The following is a 12,961-nucleotide window of genomic DNA, read 5'->3' on the forward strand; positions in this document are numbered from 1 at the left end:
TTCAGCAATACATGAACCGTGAACTTCCAGATGTTCAAGCTGGTTTTAGAAAAGGCAGAGGAACCAGAGATCAAATTGCCAACATCATGTACCCCAATGTTCATCACAGCACTGTTTATAATAGCCAGGACATGGAAACAACCTAGATGTCCATCAGCAGATGAATGGATAAGAAAGCTGTGGTACATATACACAATGGAGTATTACTCAGCCATTAAAAAGAATTCATTTGAATCAGTTCTGATGAGATGGATGAAACTGGAGCCAATTATACAGAGTGAAGTAAGCCAGAAAGAAAAACACCAATACAGTATACTAACACATATATACGGAATTTAGGAAGATGGCAATGACGACCCTGTATGCAAGACAGGAATAAAGACACAGATGTGTATAGCGAACTTTTGGACTCAGAGGGAGAGGGAGAGGGTGGGATGATTTGGGAGAATGGGAATTCTAACATGTATACTATCATGTAAGAACTGAATCGCCAGTCCATGTCTGACGTAGGGTGCAGCATGCTTGGGGCTGGTGCATGGGGATGACCCAGAGAGATGTTGTGGGGAGGGAGGCGGGAGGGGGGGTCATGTTTGGGAACGCATGTAAGAATTAAAGATTTTAAAATTTAAAAAATAAATAAATAAATAAATAAATAAATACTATGAAAGGTCAAAAAAAAGAATTGCCAACATCTGCTGGATCATCGAAAAAGGAAGAGAGTTCCAGAAAAACATCTATTTCTGCTTTATTGACTATGCCAAAGCCTTTGACTGTGTGGATCACAATACACTGTGGAAAATTCTGAATGAGATGGGCATAGCAGACCACCTGACCTGCCTCTTGAGAAACCTGTGTGCGGGTCAGGAAGCAACAGTTAGAACTGGACACAGAACAACAGATTGGTTCTAAATAGGAAAAAGAGTACATCAAGGCTGTATCTAGTCACCTTGCTTACTTAACTTATATGCAGACTACATCATGAGAAACGCTGGGCTGGAAGAAGCACAAGCTGGAATCAAGATTGCCGGGAGAAATATCAATAACCTCAGATATGCAGATGATACCACCCTTATGGCAGAAAGTGAAGAGGAACTAAAAAGCCTCTTGATGAAAGTGAAAGAGGAGAGCGAAAACGTTGGCTTAAAGCTCAGTATTCAGAAAACGAAGATCATGGCATCTGGTCCCATCACTTCATGGGAAATAGATGGGGAAACAGTGGAAACAGTGTTAGACTTTATTTTTGGGGGCTCCAATATCACTGCAGATGTTGATTGTAGCTATGAAATTAAAAGACTCTTACTCCTTCAAAGGAAACTTATGACCAACCTAGATAGCATAATCAAAAGCAGAGACATTACTTTGCCAACAAAGATCTGTCTAGTCAAGGCTATGGTTTTTCCAGTGGTCATGTATGAGATGTGAGAGTTGGACTGTGAAGAAAACTGAGCGCCGAAGAATTGATGCTTTTGAACTGTGGTGTTGGAGAAGACTCTTGAGAGTCCCTTGGACTTCAAGGAGATCCAACCAGTCCACTCTAAAGGAGATCAGTCCTGGGTGTTCTTTGGAAGGAATGATGCTAAAGCTGAAACTCCAGTACTTTGGCTTTTGGCCACCTCATGCAAAGAGTTGACTCATTGGAAAAGACTCTGATGCTGGGAGGGACTGGGGGCAGGAGGAGAAGGGGACGACAGAGGATGAGATGCCTGGATGGAATCACCGACTAGGTGGACATGAGTTTGAGTGAACTCTGGGAGTTGGTGATGGATAGGGAGGCCTGGCATGCTGCAACTCATGGAGTTGCAAAGAGTTGGACACAGCTGAGTGACTGAACTGAACTGAACTAAATACATGTAAAGCACTTAGAATAGCGACTGACTCATTAGAAGGAAATGGCAACCCAGTCCGGTACTATTGCCTGGAAAATCCTGTGGATGGAGAAGCTTGATAGACTACAGTCCATGGGGTCGCAAAGAGTCAGACACAACTGAGCAGCTTCATTCACTCACTCACTCACTCATGATGTGGTAAGCAGACTAATTGTGTCCCAAAGATATCTAGTTGGACACGACTGAGAGACTTCACTCACTCGCAATCGTAGATTACAGAACAAAGGAAAAGACAAGGGTTACAGGACAATGGAGAATTAAGATAGAAGATGGAATTAAAGTTCCTAATGACAACTAAAAATGTTGCTCACCATCTAGTTCTACAATAATTATGTCACTAGCCACTACAATCACTGACTTTTAACATAACCTGGAAACAGTTCAGGTTGGAGATCAGGAATTAGGCACTCTGTATTCTGGGAAACTGGAAGAATAGACCTTCTTATTGGTAGATATTTTCAGAACATTTTTTTTTCCATGAACCCAAGTTCTTGCATCCTCCCATGCTTATAAAAGCATACTAAAACCATTAACTAAGACATCTATTCTTCATGACTAACAGCAAACTTCTACCAAATTGTGTGCTTGGTTGCAGGTACTCCTGTCACCAAAATCACATATATGTTGATCTCCCCTCTTACCTCTTTGGAGCAGTTTCTCAAAGCTGTCTCCTCTGCTATAGTCTGCAATAAGTTCTTAAATAAAACTGAAACTCACAGCTCTCATGTTGTGTCTTTTTTTTTTTTTCAGTCAACACTTATCAGACACTTTAAAATAGGGAGATTATCCTGGATTATTCTTAAGTGTGGAAGCAGGAGGCAGAAGAGTAGGTGTCAGAATGATGTGATGTGATGTGAAAAAGACTTGACCAGCCAGCGCTGGCTTTGAAGATGGACTGTAGCCTTAAGCTAAAGAATGTCAGCAGTGTCTGGAAGCTGGAAAAAGCAAGAAATGCATTCTCTCTTAAAGTCTCCAAAAAAGAATACATTATCAATTTTAACTAGTGAGACACATTTCAGACTTTTGCTTTCCATAACATTAAGGAAATTAATGTTGTTTGTGTTAAGCCATCAAGTGTGCGGTAATTTGTGCAGTAGCAATAGGAAATGAATACACATAAGTGCCCTATAAATGATAAACACAGAATGAAATAACTCTTAATCCAATTTCATATTTGCCAAAAAAGCAAAGACATTTTTCATTTGATCCCTGCAATTTATCCCTATTTTAGCATTGGGGAAACTGAGTGAAAAATATGTGAGCAGTGAATTAGTGGCAAGGTACTTTCCCCTTACTTGCTACCAGCTGCTGCTGCATGACTAGTTTATGACTTGTCTTTTCAGCTCCAACAGTGGCAATTTTGCAGACAGACTCCCACATCTGCTGTAACTAAAGTGTGGAAATTCATTGCTAAGCCATATAATTTGTTGCTAGGCTTCCTTCCCCCTCTCAGGCCCCAACACATTTCAGCAACTGGAAGTTAATAATCTGCCAGCAAATTAAATTTGGTGAAAAGATCAGACAGCATGTTAATTGGGAACCAGGTGATCCAAGTTCATCTTGGAGGACTGTGTGACCCTCTACCGAGTACATCCCCAGTGTCAGTTGCTGCTTCCCCACCAGATGCATGAATTCCTGGACCTCTGTGAATCTAAAGGAGGCCACATTCATTTATCTGAACTGCTAAGGAACATCTTCATCTTTTGCCTGCTTTTCTCTGCCTCAAATGCCCTAAGCTCATGTTTTCCATAGTGTTGTAGTTAAGGGGTGATTATGCATGGTGGAAGTCTTACTGCATAGGGCAGATGTTCTCACTCCTGGCTGTATATGAGAATTGTCCTGGAGCTTTCTAAAGACATAATGCTGAAGTCCTTCACCAGAGATTCTGATTTAATTGGTCTGGGTGGAGTGAGTATTTAAAAAAAAAAAACGAATATTAAATGTGAGTGTTAAAAAAAAAAAAAAAACCTACATAGGTGATTTTCATAGCCAACCAAGAGTGAGAGCCAGTGGAGTAGTGATTCAGACCTGGAGCTCAAAGTCCAGCTCTGCTACTCACTATTTGTGCAGCTCTGGGCATGTTGCCTGACCCTTTGGGGCTATGGCTTCCCCATCTGTGAAACATGGAAGATAATCCCTATAGCATAACACTGTCACAAAGTATTAAATGAATTAACACATGTAAAGCACTTAGAACAGAATTTATAAGCAATTAGTGTCAGAGTGAAAGAATTATTGATTTGCAGCAGTTAGAACTGTTTCTACCATGCAGTAAGTATTCAACAAATGCCAGCTGTTATTACATCAAGATCTTTAATAGATGCTTATTTTAAACGTGTATTTCAGAACAGATAACTAAAATCAATTTATAATACCAGTATAAAGCTCTTTTTCAGTATCAAACTTTAAAAAAATTGGTTACTTTAAAGTAAACTAATAAGTAAAGTTATCACTGAAAAAGGCAAAACTTCTGCAGTTTAAGAAACACTGCTCTATCCTCTTCCCATGGCCTCTCCTTCTACTAACTTGTTATACCCAATCCTACCTCTTCTTCCAAGTGCAGTATAACATACACGCCACCTTTGTCAGAAAATGTCCCCTCATCTCCACATCTGGAAACATTTGCCTCCTGCTCTGAATTCCCACAGGTTCTTTCTCTTATATGTGTCTCAAACATATCCAACAAAAAACTCTGAATTTTCACTAATTTCCTTCCCTGCCCCCATTTTCCCCATTTCATCAACCAGCAATGCCACCAATCACAAAATTGATGGGGCCAAAAAACTAGTGGCAATATTTTGATTTTTCACTTTCCCTCACACTCCTATCCAGTCTGTCAGCAAAGCTCATCAGTTTTACCTTCTAAATATTAATATTTCCAGACTCTGACCATTTCATCAAAACCAACACTCTCTCCCACCTGGATGTTGCAGCAGTCTTGCTCACTGGGCTCCCAGCTCCCTTAGGCCCTCGAGACCATTCTTCTCCTAGAAACCAGAGAGCCATTTAAATCATGTTACTGCCCATCTCAAACATCTCCAGTGGCTTCTGACATAAAATCCAAACAAGGCCTCCAAGGCCCTACAGGAGTTAGTACCAATCTCTCAGAAGCCATTCACCTATGGCTCTTCCCTCCCTCCCAGATGTAGCCACTGGGCCTCCTAGAGAGGATTTATCCAAAAACCAAAGGGGAAAAATTAAAGGAATTTGCTTGGATTTACATTTCAGAAAAAAATTACTCTGGCTGAAGTGTGGAGAGTAGATCTAGAAGGACGGTGAAGGTGAATACATTGAGGAGGTATTGTTGCCATAGGCTTGGGTAGGGGAAAGACTGAAGTTCAAATGCCACCTTCAACACTTAGCTAGCTTTATGACTTTGGGCCCCCGCTCTTGACACTCCTGGCACAGATCTGTTTTGTTTGTAGTTCAGTTCAGTTCAGTTCAGTCGCTCACTCGTGTCCAACTGTTTTTGACTCTATGAATCGCAGCACGCCAGGCCTCCCTGTCCATCACCATCTCCTGGAGTTCACTCAAACTCACGTCCATTGAGTCAGTGATGCCATCCAGCCATCTCATCCTCTGTCGTCCCCTTCTCCTCCTGCCCCCAATCCCTCCCAGCATCAGAGTCTTGACATGGGAAGAAAAAAGAGTCAGTCTTGTATGGAGGCCATATCAATAGTATAGCAACAGACAATAAGCCCAGGCTGAGGGTAGCAAATATACTATCCTTTAACGACCCTCCACAGAGGGGTGAAAGATCTGGAAAATCATGCCTGATTCTGTTCCACTGAAATAAGAGCTGGGGAACTTGGTGCGATCAGGGCTCTTGTTGGCACCTTCTCACGGTGGGAAAAGGTGTTACAGGTTCAGAGGGAAGGGAGTCAGGGGATAATGGACCTGAATTCAAGCTACAGAATCACCTTGGCCAGTATTTGTTGCCCTTCCATTTACCTAGATTTTCCCAGCCTCTACATTTTGTTGGCTTGACTGCAGCCTCAATTGGCTTCTATAAACTCCACCTCAGAACAATAAGATCTTTCATGTAATTTGCCAAGATTAATGCTGGATTTCTCCCCTCAGAGCGACTTGCTGAAATTTCAGTTAATTTATACATACACACACAGAGAGACACACCCCATAGAACTGAAGCTCTGTCACCCATTTCCAATCTCAAAGAATAGAGACCTCTTACCCTTCACCCAGTCAAAGCTACCCTAGTCTGTGACAGTTTTACTCCTAAACTGTCAGTGTCCCTACACATAACAAAGCCCAAAGACCTCGGCCTGGCCTGTAATGGCCTTTCCATCTCTTTATTCTCCCACTTATTTTAAAGGTCAAATTCAAATGCCACTTCCTCTACCTTCTTCTGATCTTTGATGTCCATCAGTACAGTATCTATTCCATTCTGAATAGGGCTGGAACTAAATAGAAGAGCAGAAAGACAGGACAGGAAGGTAGGCACCATTTTCACTACCCTAAAACATCTAATTTCTCCCTTTTGCCAAGTCAAGTTTAACCTGGAATATTCATTAGGTACAAGCTCTGTGCCTAGCACCTTTTAAGAATTCTTTCATTTATCCCTCCCTACAGCCCTAAGAAGTGAGGACTATCATTTGTAACTATCCCCCTAAGTAGAATGCCAGCTCCACAAGGTCAAGATTTCTGTCTGTTATGTTCACTGCTGTATCCCAAGTACCTAAAACAGTGCCTGGATTGCATGTGTTCAATATATATTTGTGAATAACAGGCACCATCTTCTGAGTGAGGAAACTAAAAAAAAACTAAGGCTTAAGTTTTCTGATTTGGAGAATTTAAGTGATTTGCCCACTGTCACAAGGGTAATATGTAGTAGGATCAAGTGGTAGAATCAAGACTGGAATGAAAACAGACTAGCCTGGGGACCACACTCTTACCCATTACCTAAGAAGTGAAGAGCTATTGCAGTCCTTATAATCACATCATTCATTTTTTCAATAAACTACTTTTCTCTCTGTAGCCAGTAGCAACACACATTTTATCATTTGTTTATGTCATTCACACCCTGGGGCCCATGCTTTTAAGCTGTGGGCAATTCTTCCCCTTGGCATTTGCTACAGTGGTGCTCTTAGGTATTCTAGGCCTCAGATTCTACTTATTTGCATCTCACTATCTGCCCCCTCTTGTCCTTTGGAAAGCTCATTTCCAGTGATGCATTGTTCCACCCTTGAACTCTTGCAAGGAGAAAAGATGGCAAAGATACCTTCTAATTTTAAACTTGAGCCCCTCCTTGGTACCTGTGACCTTGTGTAAGACAGTTCACCTTTCTGATGTCTTCATGTTCATCTCCACTGCTGAGAAGCGGGCAGAAGAAAAGTCTTTGTGTCCAAGTTTAGCAGCAGAGGATGTAAAAATGATTATTTTGTATACCCAGTAACAGCTTGGTGTGTGTGTGTGTGTGTGTGTGTGTGTGTGTGTGTGTGTGTGTGTATTTCATTTCAAAGAGAAGTCAAAAGAAGATTCAAATGAAGTTTAGAATAGAGGTAGGCTAGAAAGTTATCCCTCAATGAATGCTTCTGGGATGTCTGACACAGTAAGTTTTAGATGATAAGCCTCCTTGCCATTAAGGTCACCACATGGGTTTTTCTTTTCTTTTTTTTTTTTTTTTTTTTTTTTTTGCCTGTATAAATCGTGTTTTGACCTGTATATTTGGCCTTGTTGTGCTCTGAGCCTCCCCTATCCTACAGCTGAGCAGCTGCTGCAAGGTGGGGGGAGCTCATCCAATCCCTCTTTGTCCCGGGCTTCCCTATCAGCTCACTGGAAGGTGCTTGCTGAAGAGGTTGGTTGGTGAGCTCTAAGCAGCTGATATTCCTAGTCAATAAACTGACCCAATTTAGAAGATTTTTTTTAAACCTGAGAGGGCTGGGTTTTATGCTGCAATATACAGCAGTGCACAAAGAGACCAGGGCAACAAGCTTCAAGGTTTTTTAAATCATTCAACCAATTGGGCACCTGCTGTGAGCCAGCCATGTAGAATACCATGATGCGGAAGCCTCAGATCTTGCCTTAACACAATTACATTGTATTAGTGTGTGGGGGGAGGGTAATAATGGAGATAATACATTATACAGCTCTGAGACAGGGTAGAATATGTTAAGTGAGTTTGGAGAATTCTAAATAGAGCCTGGAAACTGTATGGACATACAGCTAAAATCTAAATAGGTGAATGTAAGGGGTGGGCATTAAATGGAGCAGGTTCAACACAGGAAAGACTCAGAAATGGGAAAGCAGCTGCTACTGGTGAATGGAGCCACTGGAAGAACTGTGCTTAAAGACAGTGACTCATATGCCAAGGAGGATGGACCCGAGGGGAGGTGAGATGAGAGGTAGGAAGAACAGCTAGGAGGTTGTGGGGTGAAAAGCAATACCAGCCTTCAATTAGGACAAAGGAGAAGCAAGACAAGACATAAGATATCATAAAACTAGAATCTTCAAGAGCTGACAAATGATTATAATGGGAAAGGAAGAAAGAGGGAGGAGTCAGAGAAGACTGAGCTTTAACAGCTACATGACTAGGAGAATGGTAGAGCTAATACCAGCAATCACTCAGAAGGAGAGCCAAGTTTAAATGAGATCCTAGTGGTGGTAGCAGGGAAAGCATCTGGATTGAGCTGGAAATGCCTGAGGGACATGTAGATGGACTAGTCCATCAGGCAGTTGACATACAGATCTGAATATCAGTAGGCTTAGTAGTACTGATGGTCTTTGGGGGAATTCATCAGATGATGGGTGTCATGGGTTGAACTGTACCTCCCCCCAAATTGATACATTGAAGTCCTAAACCACAATATCTAAGAATATGCACTTATTTGGAAACAGGGTCACTGTCAATCAGTCAGTTCAGTCGCTCAGTCATGTCCAACTCTTTGTGACCCATGGATGTAGCACACCAGGCTTACCTGTCCATCACCAACTCCCAGAACCTATCCAAATTCATGTCCATTGCATCGGTGATGCCATCCATCCATCTCAACCTCTGTCATCCCCTTCTCCTCCCACCTTCAATCTTTCCCAGCATCAGGGTCTTTTCCAATGAGTCAGTTCTTCGCATCAGGTAGCCAAAGCATTGGAGTTACAGCTTCAGCATCAGTCCTTCCAGTGAATATTCAGGGCTGATTTCCTTTAAGATGGACTGGTTGGATCTCCTTGCAGTCCAAGGACTCTCAAGAGTCTTCTCCAACACCACAGTTCAAAAGCATCAGTTCTTCAGTGCTCAGCTTTCTCTATAGTCCCACTCTCACATCCATACATGACTACTGGAAAAACCATAGCCTTGACTAGATGGACTTTGTTGGTATTGTCTCTGCCTTTTAATATGCTGTCTAGTTTTGTCATAACTTTTCTTCCAAGGAGCAAGTGTGTTTTAATTTCATGGGCCACTGTACATTTAATTAATTGATATTAGGTCATACTGTAACAGGGTTGGCCTATACACCAATATGACTGGTGCCCATATATAAAACGGAAATTTAGATTTACACACACACAGGTAGAATGCCATGTAAAGACAAAAGCTAAGATTAGAATAATACAGCAAAAACCAAGGAATGCCAAATATTACCAGCAAACAAGCAAAAGATAGGAATAAGGCATGAAATAGATTTTCCCTCATAGCCCTCAGAAGGAACCAACCTTGTTAACACTTTGATTTAGAACTTCTAGGTTCCAGAATTGTGAGACAAATTTCTGTTGTTTAAACCACCAAGTTGTGATGCTTTTTTATGGCAGCCTTAGAAAACTAGGCAACTAGGAGTTAAATTCCTAGGAGTGGCTGTGCATGTGTGCTCACTCACTTCATTTGTATCTGACTCTTTGTGACCCTATGGACTGTAGCCCCCCCAGGCTCCTCTGTTCATAGGGTTCTCCAGGCAAGAGTCCTGGAGTTGGTTGCCATTCCCTTCTCCAGAGGATATTCCTGACCCAAGGATCAAACTCATGTCTCCTGTGGCTCCTGCATTGCAAGCAGATTCTTTGCCGCTGAGCCACCAGAAAAGGTAGGAGGCTAGCAAGCATGGCTCTCCATGAAGTACTGTTTTGTTCTAATTAAATATCTTGAAGCATTTATTAGTTTCCCAGGAAACAAAATTAATAAAAGATTGCAGAGCAGAAGGATGTGCACTCATCTTCTGGGAGAACACCAAAATCACACCTAGCTGCTGAACAATGATCAAAAGTAGAATGTTGGAACCCACCAAAAAAGGATACCCTGCATCTAAGGGCAAAGGAGAAGCTGCAACAGGACAGTAGGAGGAGTGGTGCAATCATGTTTAAAATCAAGCCTCATGCCTGCCAGAGACACTTGGAGGGCTCCACAACAGACTTCCTAACCTGGGTATCCAACAAAGGGATGGGAATCCTCAGGGAATGCAATTTTGAAGGTCATCGGGATTTGATTACAGAAATTCCACAGGACTGGGAAAACAGAGACTCTTGGAGGGCACCCTTGTGTACACCAGGACCCAGGAAAAGGAGCATTGACCCCGCAGAACACTGAGCCCAGATTTACCTGTAAATGAGAATCTCTGGCAGAGGTGAAGGTCAAAAGTGGCCTGCTGCAGGGTCAGGGACAATGACAGCCACAGTCCTGGAAGGCCCAGCATGCTCACATAAGTCCTTTTGGAGGAGGTCACCATTACCCCTACCATAGGGAAGGAACATGGCCCCACTCATCAACAGAAAATTGGGTTAAAGATTTCCTGAGCATGGCCTTACCAACCAGAGCAAGACTAAATTTTCCCCACATCTAGTCCCTCCCATCAGGAAAATTCCACAAGCCTCTTATCCTCATCCTTCAGAAGACAGACAGAATGAAAACCATAATCACAGAAAACTAACCAAAATGATCACATGGACTACAGTCTTGTGTAACTCAGCGAAACTATGAGTCATGCCATATAAGGCCACCCAAGATAGATGGGTGTCATGGTGAAGAGTTATGACAAAACTTGGTCCACTGGAGAAAGGGATGGCAAACTCTGGGAGATAATGAAGGACAGGCAAGCCTGACTGCTGTAATTCGTGGAGTCGAAAAGAGTTGGACACGTCTGAATGACTAAACAACAACAAGGAAATTCTGAGGAAAGAATAGATTGGGCATAAAGAATGCGAATGCCCAAGGTCAAGGGAAACAAGGTCTGACTAAAAAAATGCTCAGCTCAGTAAGGTTTTTCTTTGATACCGTTTATCTCTTTTGTGTTGCATTTGTTCCACTAGCTGCTGATAAGTTCTCAAGTGCCCCTAGCCCATTTTAAAAAGAATTCTGAAAGGCAGACATATTAATTATAAGATTCTGGAACTCAGTGATAACATGTATTGGATATCCACTATGTGTCAAGTGTTTTACACTTTGAATTTTCATGACAGTCCTATTTTCCTTATTTCACAGATAAGGAAACTGAGGCTATGAGAAATGACCTGCCAAAGGCTACAGAGCTTGTAAGTGGCAAAAGTGAAAGGAGACTCTAGGCCTTTACTATCCTAAAACCCTGACTTTTCCCTCACTTTGAGGAAAGAAAATGGATTTCTTGACTGATACAGACTGTGATCAGTTGTGTGATAGCTGCCTGTAGCACTTAATGAGGAAGGGTGCATTAAGGCTCATTGAGAGAGAGGGGCCATAACTGATTATTGCTGTCTGGTTTGGACATAGACTGAGCATGGGTGACATATTTACCATCCTATACTACACCATACAATCATCATTGGGTAATGGAAATAGGAAAAGTGATTCTTATTCCTTGTATTATTTATAAATGTGCTTTGTCATTCCTAGTATGGTCACTTTGCTATTGAGAAAATTAAATATAGGAAATTAGTATATAACATTACATATTTTCAGAATTTCCTGAGTGAACATTTACCCAATACACACTTATGGCATGATGCAACTTGAAATTGCTTTTCCAATAGAAAGCCCTCACCTCCCATCTCCCCTCACCACATGGAGGCCTGATAGATCTTAATAACCAACCAGTAAGCAGGGCAATGGTTGAGAAATTTACATATAAAGGATGAAAGATGGCAATGCATGTGTGCATGTTTGTGTGTGTGTGTGTGTGTGAATCAGATGTTAAAAAAAAAAAAATCAGGCCTTGGGAACTAAAAGGATCTGTTGAGTTCTGTCCCAAGCCACAGGTGTGAGGCCTTGTACCAAGGTCACAGAAGCGGAGCTTAGAACCAAGAAGAAAGGTAATTGGGCCCCTTTGTAACCATTGCCAAAAGCCCCTAATCATCACTAACAAGCTTCCTGACTCCAAATCAGGCAAAGATGCCCACTCCAGTAAACACCCTATAGCACCCCAACCAATCACCTAATGCCAACCTTCCAGCAAGGATTTTCTTTATCTTGAGACTATAAAAATCGGCTATTAACTTTTGGAAACTGTTGATTCTCCCTGGTCTGCCAAGAGGTTGGCCCACTGTGCTCTCAGTGCCCAAGTTATCTCTGCTCTTTGTTCTTAATAATCTTCCTTTCTTCTGAAATGCTCTGTGTCTGGAAATATTTTTCCAACCCATGCTTGGACTGCCTCAACATTTGGTGGCCCATTTGGGGGCTCTCAGGGGCTCTACCCCATTCTCCTTTTTTCTTTCTTTTCCTTTTCCTTGAACCCTCTGCCAACAGGCAAGTGGCTGTGCAATCAACTGAGGAACTCTGGTCAGAGTTGCTCTCTGGTGTGTTGCAAAGGTCCCACTGCCCACTGTGCCCCAGTAGTTGCCACCCAAGCAGGTGAAGGTTCTCCTTTCTTCTTTTTCCTGCTTTTCCCTTAAGGTGAGGACCAGGCCAATTAAAAGTGTGCAGGCATGGGTCGGGCAGTTTAAAGTCATTAGGGCACCTGCCACTTTAAGATTCCTGCGACAAGATAGGTGGAGGTCACAGAACAGACAGGCTATCAGTATCTTCCCCCAGCAAGACAATGTCCACATGACTTTAGGCACATACTAGTTCAGGCAAAACACTAAGCCCATTCCCCAGACCTTCCCAGCAGTATTATAAGGTGGATTCCACAGCCTGTCTTTTCTGTCTCTTTCACTTTTCCTCC

At 42.2% G+C, this 12,961-nt stretch overlaps 1 protein-coding gene across 5 annotated transcripts in view; it reads right to left on the reverse strand.

The window, feature by feature from the left end:
- The window catches only part of ARHGEF9 (Cdc42 guanine nucleotide exchange factor 9), a 456,132-nt gene that overhangs the window by 255,528 nt on the left and 187,643 nt on the right, over positions 1-12,961 (reverse strand). Inside the window, exon 1 of one of the 5 annotated variants that reach the window (XM_070291535.1) lies at positions 4,807-4,825. The exons of the other annotated variants lie outside the window; for them this stretch is intronic. The gene's annotated coding sequence lies outside the window, so the exon portion shown is untranslated. Of the gene's footprint in view, positions 1-4,806; positions 4,826-12,961 lie in introns of those variants that run through there. 5 annotated transcript variants of the gene reach the window in all.

This window comes from Ovis canadensis, chromosome X (genome assembly GCF_042477335.2).
Source record: "Ovis canadensis isolate MfBH-ARS-UI-01 breed Bighorn chromosome X, ARS-UI_OviCan_v2, whole genome shotgun sequence".
In the NCBI taxonomy this organism is placed as follows: Eukaryota; Metazoa; Chordata; class Mammalia; order Artiodactyla; family Bovidae; genus Ovis; species Ovis canadensis.